At 37.6% G+C, this 21,946-nt stretch overlaps 1 protein-coding gene across 4 annotated transcripts in view; it reads left to right on the forward strand.

Moving 5' to 3' along the window:
* LOC136864062 (type-1 angiotensin II receptor-associated protein) overlaps positions 1–21,946 on the forward strand; it is a 268,407-nt gene that overhangs the window by 187,790 nt on the left and 58,671 nt on the right. The gene's annotated exons all lie outside the window — the stretch shown is intronic.

The raw sequence follows: 21,946 nt of genomic DNA on the forward strand, positions 1-21,946 counted from the left end.
GAAGGAAGAGGGTTGAGGAAAATTGTATGAATGATTACTAGTGTGAAAGTTATTGAATTTCTTATCATAATATTCGGCGACTATGGGATTATATACTCCAAAAGAATATTATTATTTTTGGACATTTCATTAATATTCAAAGTAAGATTGGTAAACTGGTCAAGAGATATGAAGTACTCTTCAGTAATGTTAAGGAGGGGGCCCTCTCTGATTGAAACTAATTATTATTATGTTTAAATCCTACTGAATATTGGTGAAGTGATTATTGAAATCTTTGACATGCTGACCCATAGTGGAAAAATTATTGTGCTTTATGGCGTTGACATGCCTGAGATAGCGTACATTAAATTTCCTCCCGGTTTGACCTACATAGGTGGTTTTACAGTCAGGGCATTTTAGTCTGTATATGCCTGAACATCAAATTTATTGGGTATGTTTATGGAGTTAGAATTATGGAGCATACAAGAATTGTTGTTGGTAGTTCTAAATGCTACATGAATGTTATATTTCTTAAAATTACGTTAGTAATATGATAAATGCTGTTACTGTCATACATAAAAGTGGCATACTTTCATTGTGGTTTGGATTCTCTAATGAGATTGGATTTAAATTTATGTCTGATTTTATAAATAAAGCTATTTATATAGTGGAGACTGAAACCAATTGCTTAACGCTATTTTAGGGATTGTATATAATGGCGGACAGTGCATAGTCGGACAAGGCAAGGCTCCTGATTAACGTTAAGTTTGAAGGTGTACTTTCGCAGTGTAAACGATTTGTGATGCTAATACTTTTTCCTAGCATTATTGTGCGTATACAGAAGTGTTAGTGACGTGATACGTGTGATTAACATCTACCAGCCGACAAAAATATCATCCCACGCAAAGTGAAGCAAGTGCTGATGGAGAACTTGGTGAAGCAAGCCATCCAGGATGCGCTGTGTAGCAAGGACATCTTGAGCACGCTTGCCAACCTAATACAGGAGCAAGTGACAAAGGTAGTAGTAGAACAATTGCAGAAGTCTATAGACTTCAATACCAAGGTAATTGAAGACTTGCAGAGTGCTCTCGAAGATAGCGACAAAATCATAAAGAGACTAGAGTCCCAGTTACAGGAGAAGACTGATGATCTGGAACAGTACACGAGGCGCCAGTGCTTGCGAGTGTTCGGTGTAGCAGAGTGCGCACATGAGAACACGGAAGACATAATTTTAAATATCGCTGAGGAAATTCGGGTCGATCTCAGTCTAGAAGACATTGATAGGTCACACAGGGGGAAGAGGAATGCAATGTTCACAAAGAAGGAAAAACTGAAGGGCACAAACAAAACTATCCAAGAAGATCTCACTCCCCTGAGGCTACAGCTTCTCCAGGAGACAATTTTGAAGTACGGCGTAAAAAATACGTGGTCTAAGGACGGTACAGTGATAGTGAAACGAGGTGACAGGAAAATTCGGGTCACAAATCGCCAAGAACTAAACAGCATTAGTTAATTATGAGCCTAAGCTAAAACTAGGCGATAACTGTAATTCAATAGGAAAATACCTAGATTTGTAAATATCTGTTAAATTTAATTGATAACTTAGATTAGGCTTAACTAAATTCCAGGGAACTAGTTCAGTTAGCATTTAGAAACTAAGTTGGCTTTTTTTAGGTTAAAGGAAACAAATGTCTCTAATTACAGCCTGCAAACCTCCCCTCCCCAAACACAGACCGGTCAAACTACTACCACCCCTTCCCAAACCACTGCTGGCTGTCCCAGCAACATTCCTCCTGTACCTCCAGGCTCTTCTTTCCCATTTCACTGAATACTCAACATATTCTCTAACAACAACTTCCATGCCATTATCTGAGTCGTGGTTGAAACCAAGTATCCCGTCTTCACTAGTACATATGGAGGGTTACACGCTGGTAAGAAACGATAGAGTAGGAAAAGGTGGGGCAGGTGTAGGGTATGAAATTCACAGAATTACGCAAAACACCAAGTGAATTTCACAACGGGTCGGAGTTCCTATTTATTGAATTACAAATTTGCAGTGTTAAATGTTTACTGGGTGTTGTGTATCGTGCACCGAAGACGAGATATATCTAAGACCTGGGGGAAGCACTACAGGACCTATTACCCAGGTATGAGCATGTTGTTTTAATGGGTGAGTTTAATTCTGACATGATAAAATGTGACTCTGCCGAATCCAGACAACTCAAAAGCATGCTTACCTCACTCAATAGGACGATCCTTCCCCTAAATCTGACACACCACACAGCTACTTCCCATACACTACTGGATTTAATTATTACAAACAATACTGATAGAATGCAGACCTATGGACAACCTCCCGGACTTACCCAACAGGACTTTATTTACGGAACTTACTCACTGAAATGCCCCAAATATGAGCCTAAATTAATTTCTTATCGAGACTTCATTGAGGACGCACTCAAAACACCGTGACACAACATACAGCTCGTACATGACATTAACGACAAAATAACCTTGTTTAACGAACTACTTTTAGAACTGTATGACAAACACGCCCCCATACGGACAGCACGAGTGAAATGAAAACCATCACCTTGGCTGACGCAAGACATGCGGACAAAAATGGAGGAAAGAAATGCAGCTTATAAATATAGAAAAAATCCAACCCCAGACAATTTCAAAAAGTACAAAAAATTGCGTAACACAACAGTTCAGACCATCAGGAATGCTAAGATACGCCACACACATGAAATCTTAAAAAATAACAATTCTGACAATGTTTGGAAAATTCTTTGGAACATTGTTTGACAAAAAATAAAACCGACGAAAACAACACTGACTTCCCATTAGACGAATAAAATAAATATTTCTGCTCACAAAATTCACACACAGATGAACAACTAAAAGGGAAACACTTGACAGACTACATACGAAAAGAAAACACGGTGGAGAAGAATTTTATTTTTTACGTGTTACTCTTAATGACGCCAGAGAAGCAATTCATGAAATAAAGTCAGAGGCTACAGGATGTGACGGAATAAATTTGACATTAATTAAAAGACTCTCTGAAATTGTTCTCCCAACAATTACACACATAATAAATACCTCACTCATGACAGGAATCTTTCCCAATATATGGAAAAGTGCCATAATACGACCGATAAGAAAAATCGATAATCCAACCAAACCCGAAGACTTTCGACCAATTTGCATACTTCCTTGTCTTAGTAAAATACTAGAAAAGGTCGTTCACAACAAATTACCTTAACAAACACAATTTACTCAACAAATACCAGTCAGGATTTAGACCTAACCACAGCACAACCACAGCACCACTAAAAGTTACAAATGACATTCAAGCAGGCATGGACAACGGACAAATGACTATCCTTGTACTTTTAGACCTAAGTAAAACATTTGAGTGTGTGGACAGGGAAATAATATTAGCTAAGCTACAAGCACGAAAAATTTTTCAAGCGCACTGGCGTGGCTGCACTCTTATTTAATTGGGCGGCAGCAGTGCGTCAGCAGGTACGAAAGTATCACACTGGCAACAAACTGAAGTTGGCGTAGTTCAGGGCAGTGTTCTAGCGCCACTGCTATTCTCATTGTACTTAAATGACCTACCAGAACATATAAAAACGTTTAAATACCATTTCTACACAGATGACATTCAACTTTATATACATACAAATCCGAAAGACATCCAACTGAACATTAACAAACTAAACGATGACCTGGAAAATATAAAAGACTGGACTAAAAATAATTCTCTTAAAGTCAATCCATTCAAATCGCAAGCAATCATAATAGGATCCAAAAATAATCATACCAAACTGAAAAGTGTTAAAATCCCCCCAATCCTATTCCACGCAACACCAATACAAATAAACGAAACTGTAAAAAAACCTTGGCCTCATTTTTGATAAGTACTTAAACTGAACGGAGCACATAACGAAAATATGCCATTGAGTATTCTTTTCTTTGCACTCTCTTAAACGTTTACAGGATCTCCTTTCACTAAATACAAGAAAGTTACTTGTTCAAAGCTTAATTCTACCCATCTTTGATTATGGTGACATAATATACAACAACCTAAACACCACACTTAATGCTAAACATCAGCAGGCTTATAATACATGCATCCGTTTTTTATTAAATATGCCCAGGTATTGTCATATATCACCTTGTCTTGAACAGCTGTCCTGGTTATATTTGACGGAGAGAAGAAACCTTCACTCTGTTTCGCTTGTTCACAACATTCTCCGTACACACACACCAAGTTATCTGAGAATGGATCTTAAATACTTGTCATCTCCAAACAGTATACCTACAAGGTCAGAAACCTCTTCCCTGCTGAGCTTCCCAATTTACCGCACGACCGGTTACGGCAACTCATTCATACGTGCAACCATACGCTCTTGGAATTCCCTTCCGGCTGTAATTAGAGACATACATAGTAGAAATGTATTTTAAAAAATATGTTATAAATGGTACATAGACTTAAGAAATTAGTATTTAATGTTTTTTTAATAGTGACTCTCAGAAATTTACCTTTTGTTTATAACTATCATTTAAGTTTAATTTTATAATTAATTATATGTAATTAGAAATCTTAATACTCTGTAGTTTGTACAATGTAGCACATATAAGATGGTTTGGCATAACAGCAGGCTTCAAAGCCTGAGCCACGCTATGTAAAACAAGTCAATAAATAAATAAATAAATAAATAAATAAATAAATGATAAATAAATAAATAAATAAAAAATAATTTTTTATTAAGATCAGATTGAGACGAGGGAATGTTGTAAGCTCTGTTAATCATACTGCGATATGTGCCTTCTTATAGGAACTGGGGTGTATGGAGTCTGCCCTTATGGTGGTGGAAGTCTGCGTGGGTTTAAATATTTTCAAAATGAGATGGTCATCCTTTCTAAATATCATAAGGTTCAGGAAATTGATGGAATTATTCTTTTCTTTCTCTAATGTAAACTTAATGTAAGGGTCTAAGTCATTAAGCAATGGCGGTATCATTTCACTATTAGTTGAGTGTTCATGCAGCACCATAAGGACATCGTCGGCATACCTCAGCCAATACTCAATGATGTTTATATTACTAATACTTGTGTATTCGAGATGTTCAATATAAATCTCGGCCAACATCCCTGAATCCGGCGAACCCATTGATGATGTTTATTGTAAGTGAAATAATTGTTATTCAGAATGAACTCTAAAATATTTATGAATGTTTCGGTTACAAGAATGCCTAAATTACTCTGCTGTCTTAGGTTATTATTGACATTAGCTATTGTCTCTTTAATAGGAATACTTGGATACATATTAGTTATATCAAAGGAAGATGAGGTATGGTGTAAAGCAATTTTTAGATTTTTCATGATCTTGCAGAGCTGAATGAAATTTTTGATTGACTTATTAGCAAGAAATTTATAATGGTTAGTTAAAAAGTTTTGAATAAATTTTGAAAATTTGTATATTGGAGTACCGGGCGAGTTGGCCGTGCGCATAGAGGCGCGCGGCTGTGAGCTTGCATCCGGGAGATAGTAGGTTCGAATCCCACTATCGGCAGCCCTGAAAATGGTTTTCCGTGGTTTCCCATTTTCACACCAGGCAAATGCTGGGGCTGTACCTTAATTAAGGCCACGGCCGCTTCCTTCCAACTCCTAGCCCTTTCCTATCCCATCGTCGCCATAAGACCTATCTGTGTCGGTGCGACGTAAAGCCCCTAGCAAAAAAAAAAATGTATATTGGAGTGGGTCTACAGGTCTCATGGGAATGTTGGGCTTATGAATCATGGAGAGATCTCTAGATTTTGGAAGTTTTGGATTCATATGAATTAATTTCTGCATTTCAGAAACTGTAAAAACGGAGGTACTATGTGTAAGAATTTGTTTTAGAACTCTTTGAAGCTTAGTAGTAGGATATTACTTTTACGAATTATTTATCTGAAAAAGTTCTTCCGATTTTGTAATTTAGACTGATTGCTTAAGGAAGTGTTAACCTTATCAGCTTTAGTTACAATCAGGTTATTAGTTTCAATTTTTGTTTTTAGTTTGTGGAGTTGTTTTTGCACGGTAATGTTCTATGTTTTTAGGTTATGGATGAAAGTTGGGATTCTCTTTTTTTATTTTGAATCGAAATTCTTCTTGTTGTTCAGGGTTGAGATTGTTGATGGCCAGTTTTGTTTCAGTTACTGCTGTCATGAGGTCATTGAAAAGAGAAGTGTGAGCCCAATTATCCTTTATCACTATTAACTTTTCTAAGACACGGTCTTTTTCATTCCTTCTTTTTAGATATCGTACTATGTACATCGTTCAACACCCTGATCGATATGGCTTTATACACTGCTTGACAAGAAAAAAGGTAAGCACCCAGAAGTAGTGGTTGAAAGTGAATGAAACTACATATGCTGAAAGACATATGCCTTTATTGAACTGAAAGAAATAAGGCCGTTGGCAGTTACAGGTGGAATGTTGGCACCAGGTCAGTAGGGTGTCGCAACAACCCCCTGGTCGCAATGTATACCCTTATGTGGTTCAGAATGGTGTCAAACAGCTTTTGGATCCTCTCCTGAGGCAAGTTCATCCACAGTTGTTACAGCTGTCCCTCCAGATCCCGCAGATTGATACTGGAACGGAGTCCCCTTCCAATGTCATCCTACACGTGTTCAAAGATAGAGAGGTCCGGGAATCTTGCTGGCCACGGGAGGACCTCAACATGCTCTAGAACGGAGGTGCTCACTCTGGGCATTCTGTCCCGTGGGCGTCCAGCACTGTAAGCGGGCAGGCAGACAGGCGATGAGCATATGCTAGTCGACCACAGTGATGATGTGGCTATGTCAAAGGCCATAAAGGTTGGGTGAAGTTCTCCCAGTCACTCTCGATCACTGCAGCATTACCCGAGTTTGAAATGGAAGTAGGAAAAAAATGAAAGAAAGAGGGCAGAAATCCACATCTATTTCAATTTATGTTGTTTTTTTTTTTTGCTAGGGGCTTTACGTCGCACCGACACAGATAGGTCTTATGGCGACGATGGGATAGGAAAGGCCTAGGAGTTGGAAGGAAGCGGCCGTGGCCTTAATTAAGGTACAGCCCCAGCATTTGCCTGGTGTGAAAATGGGAAACCACGGAAAACCATCTTCAGGGCTGCCGATAGTGGGATTCGAACCTACTATCTCCCGGATGCAAGCTCACAGCCGCGTGCCTCTACGCGCACGGCCAACTCGCCCAGTAATTTATGTTGTAAGAAATATGCAATTGCAGTTTATGTATTTTGACTGGATACCATACAGAGTTATATTTTTATAATGTACGTAATGAATTACAATTTTCACTATTAAATTTAGAAACATTTCTAATATAATATGGAGTTAAGGTGGATAAGCTGTGGTGGTTGTTTGGGTTTAAATTATCTGATAAACTCACCAACAATCCTATCATGCTTACTGGGAATAACATCAGTTAGGTACTTTATCTGAAGGCATATATCTGTCTGGCAGATAGATTTACATTGTTGTTGTACTTTAATCTTGGATAGTAAATATCTATGTCCCCACTCATGATAAAACTCCCTCTTGCCATTTAGAGGCTGACTATTACCATCGGACGCCTGTTAAAATTTAAATAACCAAGCTCAATGGCTGCAGTCCCTTAAGTGTGGCCAGTATCCAGCATTCGGGAGATAGTGTGATCGAACCCCTCTGTCGGCAGACCTGAAGCTGGTTTTCCATTGTTTCCCATTTTTACACCAGGCAAATGCTGGGGCTGTACCTTAATTGAGGCCATGGCCACTTCCTTCCCATTCCTAGCCCTTACCTCTCCCATCGTCGCCATAAGACCTATCTGTGTGTGTTAGTGCAACGTAAAGCAACTTGTAAAAAAAAAAAGAAAAAAAATATTACATACTACTTTCAGAAATTCAGTGAACAGAGTAAGTCACACAACACTAAAACGCTGCAAAATCAAGCAGTAAACTTGTTGAATTATATATTACTCTTTGCTTAGAAAAACAGGATTTTTTAAAAATGGAAATACTGTCGTGTCCATCCAAGGACGTATAAATCGTAGCTTGTACGCTTAAACCCTGTACCATTGTTGATTGTAAAAAAAAAAAATTATAATTTGTCAGTTTTCTTTGAATGAATGAATAAATATAAAAAAATAAAACTGACTGTTTATATCGAGCGCAGTCAGTATAAATCAATCCGGAATATCTTGAAAAGGTGTTTTTTTCTTTGCGATTATAGTATTTTATTTCAAATACTGCATTTCGTTGACTAGAGGAAGAGAGCTTAGTAATCACAACAATGTCAATGCTCCTTTTCTGTAAAGTGTGTGTGTAAAGTGTGTTCACTCTCGCTTCACTGTGACGTATGCTTGTTACGTAAGCTGCCTGCATTTAAGTCACGCCAGCCTGCCCACACTGGGCTAGCCTCAACAGACACCCAACTGAGCACCTCTGCTCTAGACAGTCCATAGACACATGCTGTGTGTGGACGTGCATTATCTTGTTGGAACACTGTCCCAGGGTGCTGTGCCATAAGGGGTAGGACATGCGGACGCAGAATGCCTGTGACGTATCGCTGTGCCGTCAAAAACCTCCTGAAGCACTATTAGGGGTGACCTTAACGCACATCCTATGGCTCCATTATGCCTGAATTACGCTTATGTGTCTTTTCACAATGTGGGCAGGATCTGCCCTCGACGCCGCCAAACCCGCACTCGATGGTCACCGGAGGTTATGGAGAAGCGGGAGACTCATCTCTGAACTTGTTGCGAAGCCAATCGCCCTCTGTCCATGCCTCCCGGGCAAGGCACAACTCCAAATGCAGGCGTTGGTGTTCTGGTGTCAATGGGAACTGACGCATGAGGCGGTACGACCCCAATCCGGTGGATGTGAGTCGCCGAGATACTGTGCGGGAACTCGCAGGATGTTGTAGAGTCTCCAGTACAAGTTTGCGGATGGCGGGTGCCGAAGTTATGGGATTCCACAATGCTTGGCTCACTATACGACGGTCCTCCCTCGGGGTGGTGTTGGTCAACCCGAACCTGAACGACGTATTCGGGTGCCCTCATGTAGGCTACTCCTTGACTCCAACATCGGGCCACTGTGACATCTGAAAGGCCCACATGCCTGGCAATTGCACGATATGACCAACCAGCCTCATGCAGTCCCACAATGCGGCCTCTGGCAAATGCTGTCATTTGGTGAGTAGGCTGTCTAACGCATCTGCAAGGCATCGCGGGTGCTTTGTAGTGTACGTCGTCCTCTCTACATGTCTTGCTTAACTGTCTGACTCACAGCAGTTGACTGGTAACAACTTATCAACAACAGGATTGTGCCATCACAAATGCACCTTGGTGGACGTCCTATACGTTACAGATTCTTGTAAATTTAATCATTTAATCGCACATCAAGGGAATGCATGTATACCGAAATGGGATAATATTGGACCACTCCTTCTGGATGCGTAACAACAAGAGAACAGTTTTGACTTGTCTATAACAGGAGATATCTTTGTCATGTATTTAGTTGCGCTGCAATTCTGTAGTACGGAAGAATACAAGTGTATTTTCTCCATGAACGTAACCCAAGGTGGTTTTGATATTGAAATTAGGGCTCATTACAACATTATATAATGAGTATTATAGGAAGTGTTTAAGTCAGGAAAGCCATTATCCAATTAGTGGGCAATGCACGAATCAGAAATAGGACTGGTACCTACTATGAGAGACGACCACGGCAGAACGAAAGGATCTTCAACCAGCTCCTGCATCATTGAACGTGTCTAGATAACAGAGTCTACAAATGGTAAGCTAATGGCATAAATTAGGCTGCAAGATTCTGCGTAACAGTTCATTTTATTAAATTTTATTTCATTCAATTTTTCTTTTGTTTCCGTAAGTTCAGTGTTCGTAAATACGCCGTCACGTTTATCATCCTAATAAATAGTTATTTTAATTTGTACTTTCATAAATTCTTATTAATGATTCTTAGTTTCCAAGTTAGTGTGTACTTAATGGTATACTCTGGGAGTATTTAGAGTCTCATTACCTATTATTATTATTATTATTATTATTATTATTATTATTATTATTATTATTATTATTATTATTATTATTATTATTATTATTATTATTATTATTAATTATCGACTATCGTCTTCAAGTCATAAGTTTGAATACTGGCACCCAAGGGATATTGTTTATCGAGAGGGAAATAAGCGAGTATTTATTAATATTAAAATTAAGATGACCTGCCACGTCACATATTGTCGCAGATCCGTGGTGCACATGCGGGTACGTCACAAAGGGTCAAACTTCTAAGGGGACCAGTGTGAGTGATTTCAACAGCTCAGTGGACACTGTTGAGTCTAATACAGTTTGAATGGATCCTACAGAGATAAGAAGTGGAACAGATCATAATGCTCACTACTCTGAAGGAAAAAAAAGAAAGAAAAGAAGTTTGCTGTCTGGTACAGTTGTTGATAGTTTCCTTGCAAATGGTGATTACAAAAGCCTTGAATATGGTAGTGTTGCTTGCACAAGTGTGCTGAACACATCCAAAATGGTTTATGTATCTCTGGCAGACTTAAGAGCTGATGTGTAGGGGATGGATTTCTATAAGTCATATTTTTTTCTTAACTATATCACATAGTCTTGTAATTTCAACTTGTTTGCAAGTATGATAATCAAAATTAAATTTTATTGGGCATTTAGATGCATATTTAAGCTTCTTCTTAGTTTTGTGGCATATTTTGTACAAAATCATTATAATGACATATTTTGGTAATTTTCATTCAAATTTCCTTTTATAAAAATCAAAATAAGCTCTAGAAAATATTTTTGAGGATAGACTGGAATATACTTCTACTGAAGAACCATTGAAAATTAGTGTATGGAATGTTGCTAGTAGGTAAGATGTTTATTTATTTATTTATTTATTTATTTAGTTATGTATGTATGTATTGCCCCCATTTTACCGGGCAACTCAGCCGGTGAGCGATAGTCCCAGAGGCGGAACGTTCGCTTACAGGCAATGCAAAAATTTTTAAGGGCAGGGATAACCTAAGGACTGGCGACAAATGAGAAACACTGAAAAATGGGTTTTAACATTTATTTAAAAATAAGCACTTTCCATAAGATATCAAAAATTTCCAAAATCTTGAAATAAAATAAAATGTTTCTTCCCAGCCGGTTCCTAGTTCAACGGGATTTCTTCCTCAAAAATTACGTTCTGTAAATATATGAAATAAAATTAGCTTGATTGTTGTTTTAAGAAATTAATCATTTCGTTATTTGAGATAACCCTATCTCAATTTTTCAAAACCTGATTTTTAAATCAATTAATTGAGTCGACAGTAATTTATCATTTACACTTGATTAATTGAATTTCCCTCTTCAAAAAAAATTCAATAATTATTTCTTCTGATGAAATATTCCTACAATTAATTATTTAAACTCTAAATTATTTAACTGAAATAGTTTTGAGACTCACATTTATCATATTTTAAACTTTGCGTAAATCAACGCAATGTTGTGCACAACTCACAATTCAATATCTTAAATTTTTCGACACGTAAGGTTATTCATTTACATTCAGTGAAATCAACCCATGGACGTGGCCCTTGCCTATCTATTTTTATTTGAAGCAATAGACCCAAATCTATCTTATTTCACCGTAAAAAATGCTTAAAGGTTCATAACCGAGTCAAATATACTCGTCTCAAACAACATGGAATCGAAGAAAATTTACGCGCATAGCGTACAAAACATCATGACGAAAAATCACCATGAAAAATCATAGTCATAAAATATTATCCAATCATCCATCTCACATTCATGCTTAGGCCCACGGCAACATTAATAAATAATTTTAACGAAATCTAGTCCTTGGTTTTTATTTTTAATGCTTATTCGAAATTGGAGAAATTTTCCCGATGACGGTATCAGCTAATGACTACTATTCCGATCATTTGATATGTGATGGTATCAGGATTATCACTTTCACAATGAAATAAAATTCACAACTATGTTCCAGGGAAATTTTAAAATAGAATTCATCACACATAATTCCATAAAATTGCATACAGCATCGGATGAATAAACATTCGTGTATGCGGTCTATGAGTCACGTCGTCATTATTATTATTCTCCTACTATCTCAAAAATCTCAATTAATATGTGCTCCGCATGAAGAAACTATGTTCAGAGACATACTCTCTTCCAAAATTGTCTCATATAATGGACTCACAAATAAATACCCATCATCCGATCCATTTCCAAGTCTAAAATATCCAATAACACAGTAAATGCAAATAAGTGAACATTCAAAACACGACCGTATCCCAGGCCTACATTTACTCAAATTTGAGCACACATTAACCTCTTATAAGCTCAATAATAATTATACTCATGACCATAAATTATCCTTTAGACCGGAGTGATGTTAAATTATTATTATTATTATTATTATTATTATTATTATTATTATTATTATTATTATTATTATTATTATGCGCGCGATCACGTCCTCGTAGGCTATAGCTTAATAAATCATAGATGACTCTATCATATCCCGAATCCATAACAGACCACAAATCATCTGGGAAAAATCTTAAAATAATAGAACACGTCAATATTCTGTCCCATTCAACTCAAAAATTATTTTTAAATTATTTAATAAATTAATAATTATTTTCGCATGGGTCATATAATTTTAGCAATCTCCTATGCTTATTCTGGGACAGTGAGAACCCGTCTCGAAGATATTCACTCAAGTAGAACAAATTAATAGGTCCCAAGTACACTCTCACACTCATCTCAAATTCTACCAACACCAAGGAAAGAAGAATGAAATTTCTAACTACGAAGACTAATAGAAATTATTGCAAATAGATAAACAAGGACTACGATTACAATAATATTACAAAAGTGTGATAGAAAATAATTTAAAATCTTATCTGAAGTGGACATGGTTCTGGACTTGGCGGATGATCAAGGAAATTGGATCAGTCACCCATCTCGAATAATATTCTCCCCTCGGCTGAAGTACGCCTTACATTTTAATAATTCATGGCTGCAGTGAGGGTAGACATGGAACAGCTGCTGTCTCCTTTATACTGTTGAGGTTTCATCCTTGGAAAATTTTCTGGACTGGTTGCAATCTTCCGTCTTCTGGTAAATAGCTGAAACTAATAAATCAGTCTTAATAATAGTTCCAAACACACACACGATGAGTTAGGATGGAAACGATTACGTACTTTACTGTTTCTTTATTTCGTAGAATAAATGAAATCTGAACTGCTGTATTTCAGAAATTTTTGCAAACTAAAATTTCCTCAGAAGCAGAAATATTGCCGTACGGTATCAGATAAGTGCTTATAGCTGCTAAAATCAAGTAGATCGCCTCCAAATGAAATCAAGGAATGACGGAGAATGCAATAAGGGAATGCGACGGCGAGAATGTTACAAATTTCCCCAGATGCACAAGTATTTAATATTCTTGAGACGTAAGTGTGTCTTCAAATCGTACGCTATTGGTTGAAATCTTGCGATCAGGCGAAACTTCCAATTCTATTGGTGAAACATTTTGACATACAAGTCCAGGAAGTATTGATCGCCCTAGACCTGGTAATTCCGTGGTCACGTGTTACACAGCTGGAGTCGAGGACACGGCACAAAAAACCCAAGGGCACTGCTTGCTTGTCGGCAAAAAGAAAAAAAAAAAAACGTTTCTGCTGCACGCTCGCGGAGATACTGTAGAGTTGAAATCTCCGTTCTGACTGGCAATATAATGCATTAGTCCACCCTGATAATAAAATATTCTTCTCAAATAAACCAATTACCAATTTTCAAGGGTACAGTATGTATGTATGTATGTGTTTATTTGGCTAACACCACTCAAATAGATTTGGTGATGAACTACGGGATCGACATTTACCAGCTCCAGTTTACAATTGAATTTGTAATGATTAGCAGTATTAGAACTAACAGTTCCGTGTATATTAATAAATGAAAGAGTCTTGATGATGAGTATACTTGTTATGTTAGAACCTAATTTTCAAATTTACTCATAATTTCATCCCAGTTTTTAATGTCAGTTTGTATATATTTGTTTTATGTCAATTGTGTGCATGTACATTTGTTTAGTTATTAGATGTTTTACATTAAGGGTGAAGATGGCGAGCCCCGGCCGAAACTAGTCCCTAATTAATGTAATTTAGAATATTGCTTATTATAGTATTGAAAGGTGGACCATTACTACATTAATTTAATAATTATATTGTAATTACAATTCAATACAGATCAGAACCATGAAGTTTATAACGTATGAACACTACTCTTTTGACGGAAATCACCCAGAACAAATCAATCTACTTTTGTTTGGATTGTTTCCAGTTCTTCAATCACGTAATCCTGGTGAGGATCCCATTCACTGGAACCATACTCTATTCAGGGTCTTACCAGAGACTTATGTGCCCTTTCCTTTACATCCCTACTACAACCCCTAAACACCCTCATAACCAAGTGCAGAGATCTGTACCCTTTATTTACAATCCCATTTATGTGATTACCCCAGTGAAGATCTTTCCCTATATTAACACTTGGGTTCTTACAGTGATCCCCATAAGGAACTTTCACCCCATCAACGCAGCAATTAAAACAGAGGATTTTTCTTATATGTGGAACTCACAACTTGACTTTTAACCCTGTTTATCATCGTAGCATTGCCTGCTATCCATCTCACAACATTATTAAGGTCACTTTGCAGTTGCTCACAATCTTGTAACTTATTTATTACTCTATACAGAATAACATCATCCACAAAATGCTTTATCTCTGATCCCACTCCTTTACTCATATCATTTATATAATATATATATAAGAAAACATAAGGGTCCAATAATCGTGCCTTGAGGAATTCCCCTCTTAATTATTACAAGGTTAGATAAACCTTTGTGTGCTATAACTTTCTGAGATCTATTTTCCAGAAATATAGCAACCCATTCAGTCACTATTTAGACTAGTTCAATTGCACTCATTTTTACCAGTAGTCCCCCATGATCCACCTAATCAAATACCTTAGACAGGTCAATAGCAATACAGTCTATTTGACCTCCTGAATCCAAGATATCTGCTATATCTTGCCGGAGTCCTACAAGTTGAGCTTCCGTGGAGTAACCTTTTCTAAACCCGAACAGCCTTCTATCAAATCAGTTATTAATTTTGTGTACAAGTCTAATATAATCAGAAAGAATGCTTTCCCAAAGCTTACATGCAATGCTTGTCAAACTTACTTATCTGTAATTTTCAGCTTTATGTCCTATCACCATTTTCTTTATACACAAGGGCTACTATAGCAACTCTCCATTCATTTGGTATAGCTCCTTCATGCAAACAATAATCAAATAAGTTCTTCAGATATGATACTTTATCCCAACCCATTGTCTTTAGTGTATCCCCAGAAATTTTATTAATTCCAGCCGTTTTTCTAGTTTTCAACTTGTGTATCTTATTGTGAATGTCATTGTTATCTAGTCACCTCCTCTATCTGGACATGATCCTTGTAACCAACAATCTTTACATACTGCTGACTGAATACTTCTGCCTTTTGAAGATCCTCACATACACACTCCCCTTGTTCATTAATTATTCCTGGAATGTCCTTCTTGGAACCTGTTTCTGCCTTAAAGTACCTATACATACCCTTCCTGTTTTCACTAAAATTTGTATGACTACCAATTATGCTTGCCATCATGTTATCCTTAGCTGACTTCTTTGCTAGATTCAATTTCTTAGTAAGTTCCTTCAATTTCTCTGTACTTCTACAGCCATTTCTAACTCTCTTTCTTTCCAACCTGCACCTCTTTCTTGGTCTCTCTATTTCTTTGTTACAATAAAGTGGGTCTTTACCATTTCTTACCAACTTTAAAGGTACAAACCCATTTTCACATTCCTCAACAATTGCTTTAAACCCATCTCAGAGTCTGTTTACATTTTTATTTACCTTTTTCCACCAATCATACTTTTTAAAAACTCCCTCATGCGTGCTTTATCGGCCATATGGTACTGCCTAATAGTCCTAGTTTTAAAATCTCCCTTTCTATCACATTATTTTTAACTACGACAAAAAAAGCTTTGTGATCATTAATACCATCTATTACTTTGGTTTCTCTATAGAGCTTATCTGGTTTTACCAACACCACGTCCAGAATATTCTTCCCTCTAGTTGGTTCCATCACCTTCTGAATCAGCTGTCCTTCCCATATTAACTTATTTGCCATTTGTTGGTCATACATCATGTCGTTCACATTACCTTCCCAGTTGACATTTGGTAAATTGAGATTTCCCGCTACAATCACATTCCTTTCCATATCGTTTCTCACATAGCTGTAGGTCCCAGTGTTTAAAAAAATTGACAATCTTGAATGTTGAAAATTTTTAATTTAACACTCATACCATGTCACACAAATGATATTGGAGGGGTTGCAGGAATGGTTGAAGCAGTATATTCCAAGTGCTGAAGCTATATTTGGTACAAATAGATAAAAGAGAATGCTTTGAAATTGAATTTGAACTAGGAGAAAGAAATGTGTAGTCACCTTTTCTGTTTTATAATTATGATGAATGACATTTGGGTAACAAAAGAGGCATATGGAGTTACAAGAATTTAAAGATCAAGCGTAGGCACTACCCCAGGTGTTAACCAATCCACCTTTGTCAAGGATGTCAGTGAGTCTTTGGATTTTGGGCAACTTGCACCGACCTACAAGAGATTAAAGAGCAAGAGAGTAACTCACTTTGCAACATTCCTGAAAATTGGAAAGCTCAAACATCTCACTAGTACCTTGTTGAAACAAGTCATCCTAATGACAACGTTACAGGAGACCAAGTTCACAGATGAGCCAGCTTTTGAATCAGAAGGGTATAGGATTTTGAAAGTGATGGAAAAATGTTCCTCAGTTGGGAATGAGTTTTATAGTCAGTCAGCAAATTCTAGGAGCAGTCACCAATTTGACTTCCACAAACGGCAGGATTTCTACCCTTTCCTTCAGAGGAGTCAGTAAGCTCTACACACTAGTCAAAGCACACATGCCCACGAATGGAGAGCAACAAGAAAAACCTGGAGAGGCTAGAGAGGAATTCTGCAAAGATTTGGAGGAAACAATATCCAAGATATCAACCAAAAATGTGATCATACACCTTGGAGATTTTAATGCACAACTGGGAAAGAAGTGAAATTAGGGACATCATTGGTGACTATCCAACCCACAAGAGGATGAAGCGAAATGGAGAGTGATTCATAGAATTATGTAAGACCTTCAATCTGGTCATGAAATAGCTTTCAGGCACCTCCCGAGAAGACATGGATGTCACAAGTGTAAAAAAGGTATTGAAAGTGGAAAGTGTTTATTAAAGACTTTATTTGTAAACCTTCCATAGTACTTACTGTATGATCTGAAGTGTGGTATTATGTTTTATTTGTAACGACGTAACCTGTACAGTGTAATATTTCATAACATATGGTATTTGTAAATAGTAGATTTCAGTTCTGTACTTACTGGAAGTATCCAGAAATGTTACATGAATTTTTGAACAGGGTGTGTTGCATTTTGTTGGTTATGTCTTCTAGAATATATTTTCTGACTGTTCTGGAAATGGAAGGTTCGCGAGCGCGTGTATTTGAGAAACTTATTTAAAGTTCGCGACTGGAGTAGGAATTGTGATTGGTGAATCTGGGTGGCAATAGGCGGACTCGTGCATTCTGATTGGCTACTCCAAGGCCAGGGTTTACCTTTATAAAGAAAGCGAGGCAGCATTTCGTGGTCTGACTAGGCTGTCTTGGTCTGTCTTGGTCTGTCTGAAGTTTGACGTCGTCTCGCTACCGGGATGGGCCACCTTCGGGTAAACACTCTGATTTCCAATCCAGCCTAAAATTTCCGTAATGTTCGCCTGCTATTTCATATAGGAGTCTGCCCTAACCTCACCTAGATTCGCCACTCAATTATTTCAGAGGCCTTAGCTTTTCAGCTGGGCTTGCCTGTTCGTTTTCGAGGCATTCCCCGTTCCTTGTTTCGATAAATATGTAAAGTGTAGTTTAATATATTTACCTTGGGGTTTTGTCGCCGGTAGTTCAGTGTCACTTGATGTATGTCAGAGTTTTGAAAGGTACATTTAACTTCACTGTAGATGGTAATACTGTAATAGTGTTTCTTCTCACTTACTAATTTGCATTATACAACTAGATTTGTAACTAGATGTATAGTTTGTTTGAATCTTTGAACTTGTAGGAAGCTATTGTCAAAGAACATGTATTAATAATTGGTGTGTGTCAGCCGAACACGTAGGTTGTATTTTATTATCGTTACGTGTCAGTTACCTTCCGCATGGCGGAATTTGTTCGGAATTTATTTGTAAAATCCATTTGTAAATAATATTTTGAAAATTAAGGATCACGGTTGATTGTTTCTGAATCTGCGACCTAAGCCATATCCATGCCTTTGGTAGGTTCCTAGCCTCTTCCCACCTTCCTAGTTTATTGTCATCTAGTTGGCCTTACTGATATTTACTAAAGTTGTTATCGGCGGAGATCCGCGTAGTTTCAGCTGATGTTTCACTGAGTGTGTAGTGGTTTTGGTATTGTGTAGTTGCTCTTACTTTCCTCCCTTTATTGTGTTTAGTGCTTTGTTTTGTGTAACCACTGTAGAAGCAGTGACAGTGGATATCTTCCAACCCCAACCTGGGAGAGTTCCCGATTGATCACATAGGGTTCTCAAAACATGGAAGGAAGGAGATCCAGAATGTCAAAGTCCTGAGGGGTGCAAACCTGGATTCAGATTACTTCCTATCCAAGATCAAAGTCAGGATCATTCCAAAATCCCAAAAAAGCAGGAGAAAACAGCTCAAATGACTAAGCTAGCCACAAGAACACCCAGAACACACAAGGATTTTGAAATCGAATTGAACAAAAGTCTGTACTAAGAACAGGAAAAGTTGAAAGAGGCTATGATCAATCCTGCAGGAGTCGCAGTTCTTTTAGAGAAAATGAGGATATATGCATGGTGGTCATCATAGGTTGATGAGGCAATTGAACTGGTGAATTGGTGTTCCTGGAAAACACAAAAAAAAAAAAAAAAAATGACGAGTAGAGTCAGGAAACAAAGAAAAGAACTGCCATGACCATCACGAATCTCAAGAGAAAACATGATTGAGATCAAACAGGACTTTCAAAAAATAATACCCAGGAGTTACATAAAACATTCAAAATACCTTTAGTAAATGTGATCCGCCAAGCCTCAAATTCAGAAACCAGGAAGGAAAGGTAGCACACAGTGATGTGGAGAACAGTGAGATTCTGGCAGACAACTTCATAAAACTCCTAAATTGTGAACTGCCATCTCAGAAATTTTACTAGAATCACAAGGAACCAAAGCCAGACTCAGAACCTTCAACTGTGGAACCACAAGCATCATTAAAACCTTGCACAATAACAAAGCGCTTGGAAAAGATGGAATTGTTCTGGAACTTTGAAAATACGCCAGCGACAGAGTGATCATTGAACTGACAAGAATCTTGAACAAAATTTGGGAAGAGGAGAAGGTGCCAGTTGGATGGACATCAGCATTGATACATCTGCTTCATAAGAAAGGAGGCAAAGGCAGATGTCAACAATTACAGGGGAATATTGCTACTGCCAGAGACATATGCGATTTTTCATATGCACTGCTACATAGAGCAGAAAAACAATTTGAACTGCAAATTGGTATCAAGAAGAATTTAGAAAGGGTAGGTCATGTGTGGAGCAGGTTCTGAACCTGACGTTGAACACTGCGTATCAGAACCAGAGGAAACCAAGCTCGATGGCTGCAGTCGCTTAAGTGCGGCCAGTATCCAGTAATCGGGAGATAGTGGGTTCGAGCCCCACTGTCGGCAGCCCTGAAGATGGTTTAACGTGATTTCCCATTTTCACACCAGGCAAATGCCGGGGCTGTACCTTAATTAAGGCCACGGCCGCTTCCTTCCCATTTCTAGGCCTTTCCTATCCCATTGTCGCCATAACACATATCTGCATCGGTGCGATGTAAAGCATATAAAAGAAAAAAAAGAACCAGAGGAACAAGAAATTTGTGCTCATATTTGTAGACTTCAAGAAGGCCTACAATTTAGTAGATAGAGAAACATTGATCCATATCCTAAAAGAAACGGGTCTATGTAGGAAGACCAGAAATCTCATTAAACAGTCAGTGACTGACACAACGTCTAGTGTTAAATTCAGAATGATATTATCTTTGGAATTCAAACAGGAGGAAATTGCAGAGTGAATGAATGAAGGAATATACTTGGTGAAAGTTTGGGAAAGGATAAGATAAGGTTTGAAGAGCAACCGGATGTAATACATGGGAAGACTGAATGATGACAAATGAGAATCATTATGAAGGAAAGCAATACTGATTACACAAGGAAAGAGCGAAGCTAATTGAACAATAAACATCTTGCATGTAGATGTTGATATAATTGAGATCAAGTTCTCATTATCTAAATTAATGTACACTCCAGAAGTAATGGTAAAAGGATGCAACTTGGGTGTATTTTTATTACAAGATGGTGAATCTATTTGGAATCCTATTGCTTGGTGGAGCCTTTTCATTACTGCCTTATCAGTATGCTTCACTATTCCTGATCAAATTTTGTCTGCTCCTGCTGCTTCATCACACTAAAGTTCTACGATTATTTTAAATTCTTTAGATATGATTCTATTGCTGATGTCATTCTCATCATAGTAAATACTGTAATTACTTTGTGCAATAGATTCCCTTTCACATTTAGCAGGTTTTAGAAATATTCCTGCCATCTCTCCGGTACAGTGCCTTACTTAATAGCATTTTGGTTAATACCTTCGTCCGACAATCTAGGATTCTATATATTGCACTTTCAAAGGAATTCCCTAGTGTCTGACCTTACATTTCCTTGCGTTTGCAGTCTTCATAATGATTTCCTTTTGAACTTGACAAAGGAGTGTTTGGCTTTATTTATTTCCTACCGAGCGAGTTGGCTGTGCAGTTAGGGTGATGTGGCTGTGAGCTTGCATTCAGGAGATGGTGGGTTCATATTCCACCGTTGGCAACTCTGAAGATGATTTTCCATGGTTTCCCATTTTCACACTAGGCTGTACCTTAATTAAGGCCACGTCCTTCCCAACCCTAGGCCCTTTTCCATCCTTGTTTTGCCGAAAACCATTCATGTGTTAGTGTGACGTTAAATCTCTACCATAAACATATTATATATTTATTTCCTGTGCATATTTTTCCCTGACCAAGCATTCATAGTTTGAAATTGCTTTTATTTTATTTTTTACATTTACATGCCTCCTCAGCCAGCAGGATGTACACTTTTTCCCATCTTTACACACAGTTGTTCCAGAACACTTTATTTCTGTTTCTGCTACAGCATCCTGGTTTGCCACTCGCTTTCTTTCATTATCTTTCATTCAGACTGTTGATCATCTTCATGTACAATTCTCCAGTGAATCTTTTTTTTCCCAACTTTTCTTCAAACAGACATTACTTTCTGTATTGTAGACTAATAATATTTAGTAGTCATATTTATCATAAAATTCGCTAAAACCTGGATATTCTTTACATATTTCTTCATTTCTAAGTTGCTTACAATATTGCGTGTCATGGGTCTATGGATCATGTACCCCTGCCCTCCCAAGTGTAGCAATGAATAGCTTTATGCTGAAAGGAGTGCTAGCATGATCATTTACTGTGCAATCCAGAATTCTGGAAAATTTAATCTGTGGTCAGGCTGATGCCTGTTTCTGAATACTGGGATCCAGACTTGTTTGGAAGTACAAGCCTTCTTCCTTGTGATTAAAGTTATTTAATAACCTCCTGCATGGAACTTGTGGATGGTACGTCAGCATATCAGTTTACTCAAATTTTAT

The sequence above is a fragment of the Anabrus simplex genome, chromosome 2, assembly GCF_040414725.1.
Source record: "Anabrus simplex isolate iqAnaSimp1 chromosome 2, ASM4041472v1, whole genome shotgun sequence".
In the NCBI taxonomy this organism is placed as follows: domain Eukaryota; kingdom Metazoa; phylum Arthropoda; class Insecta; order Orthoptera; family Tettigoniidae; genus Anabrus; species Anabrus simplex.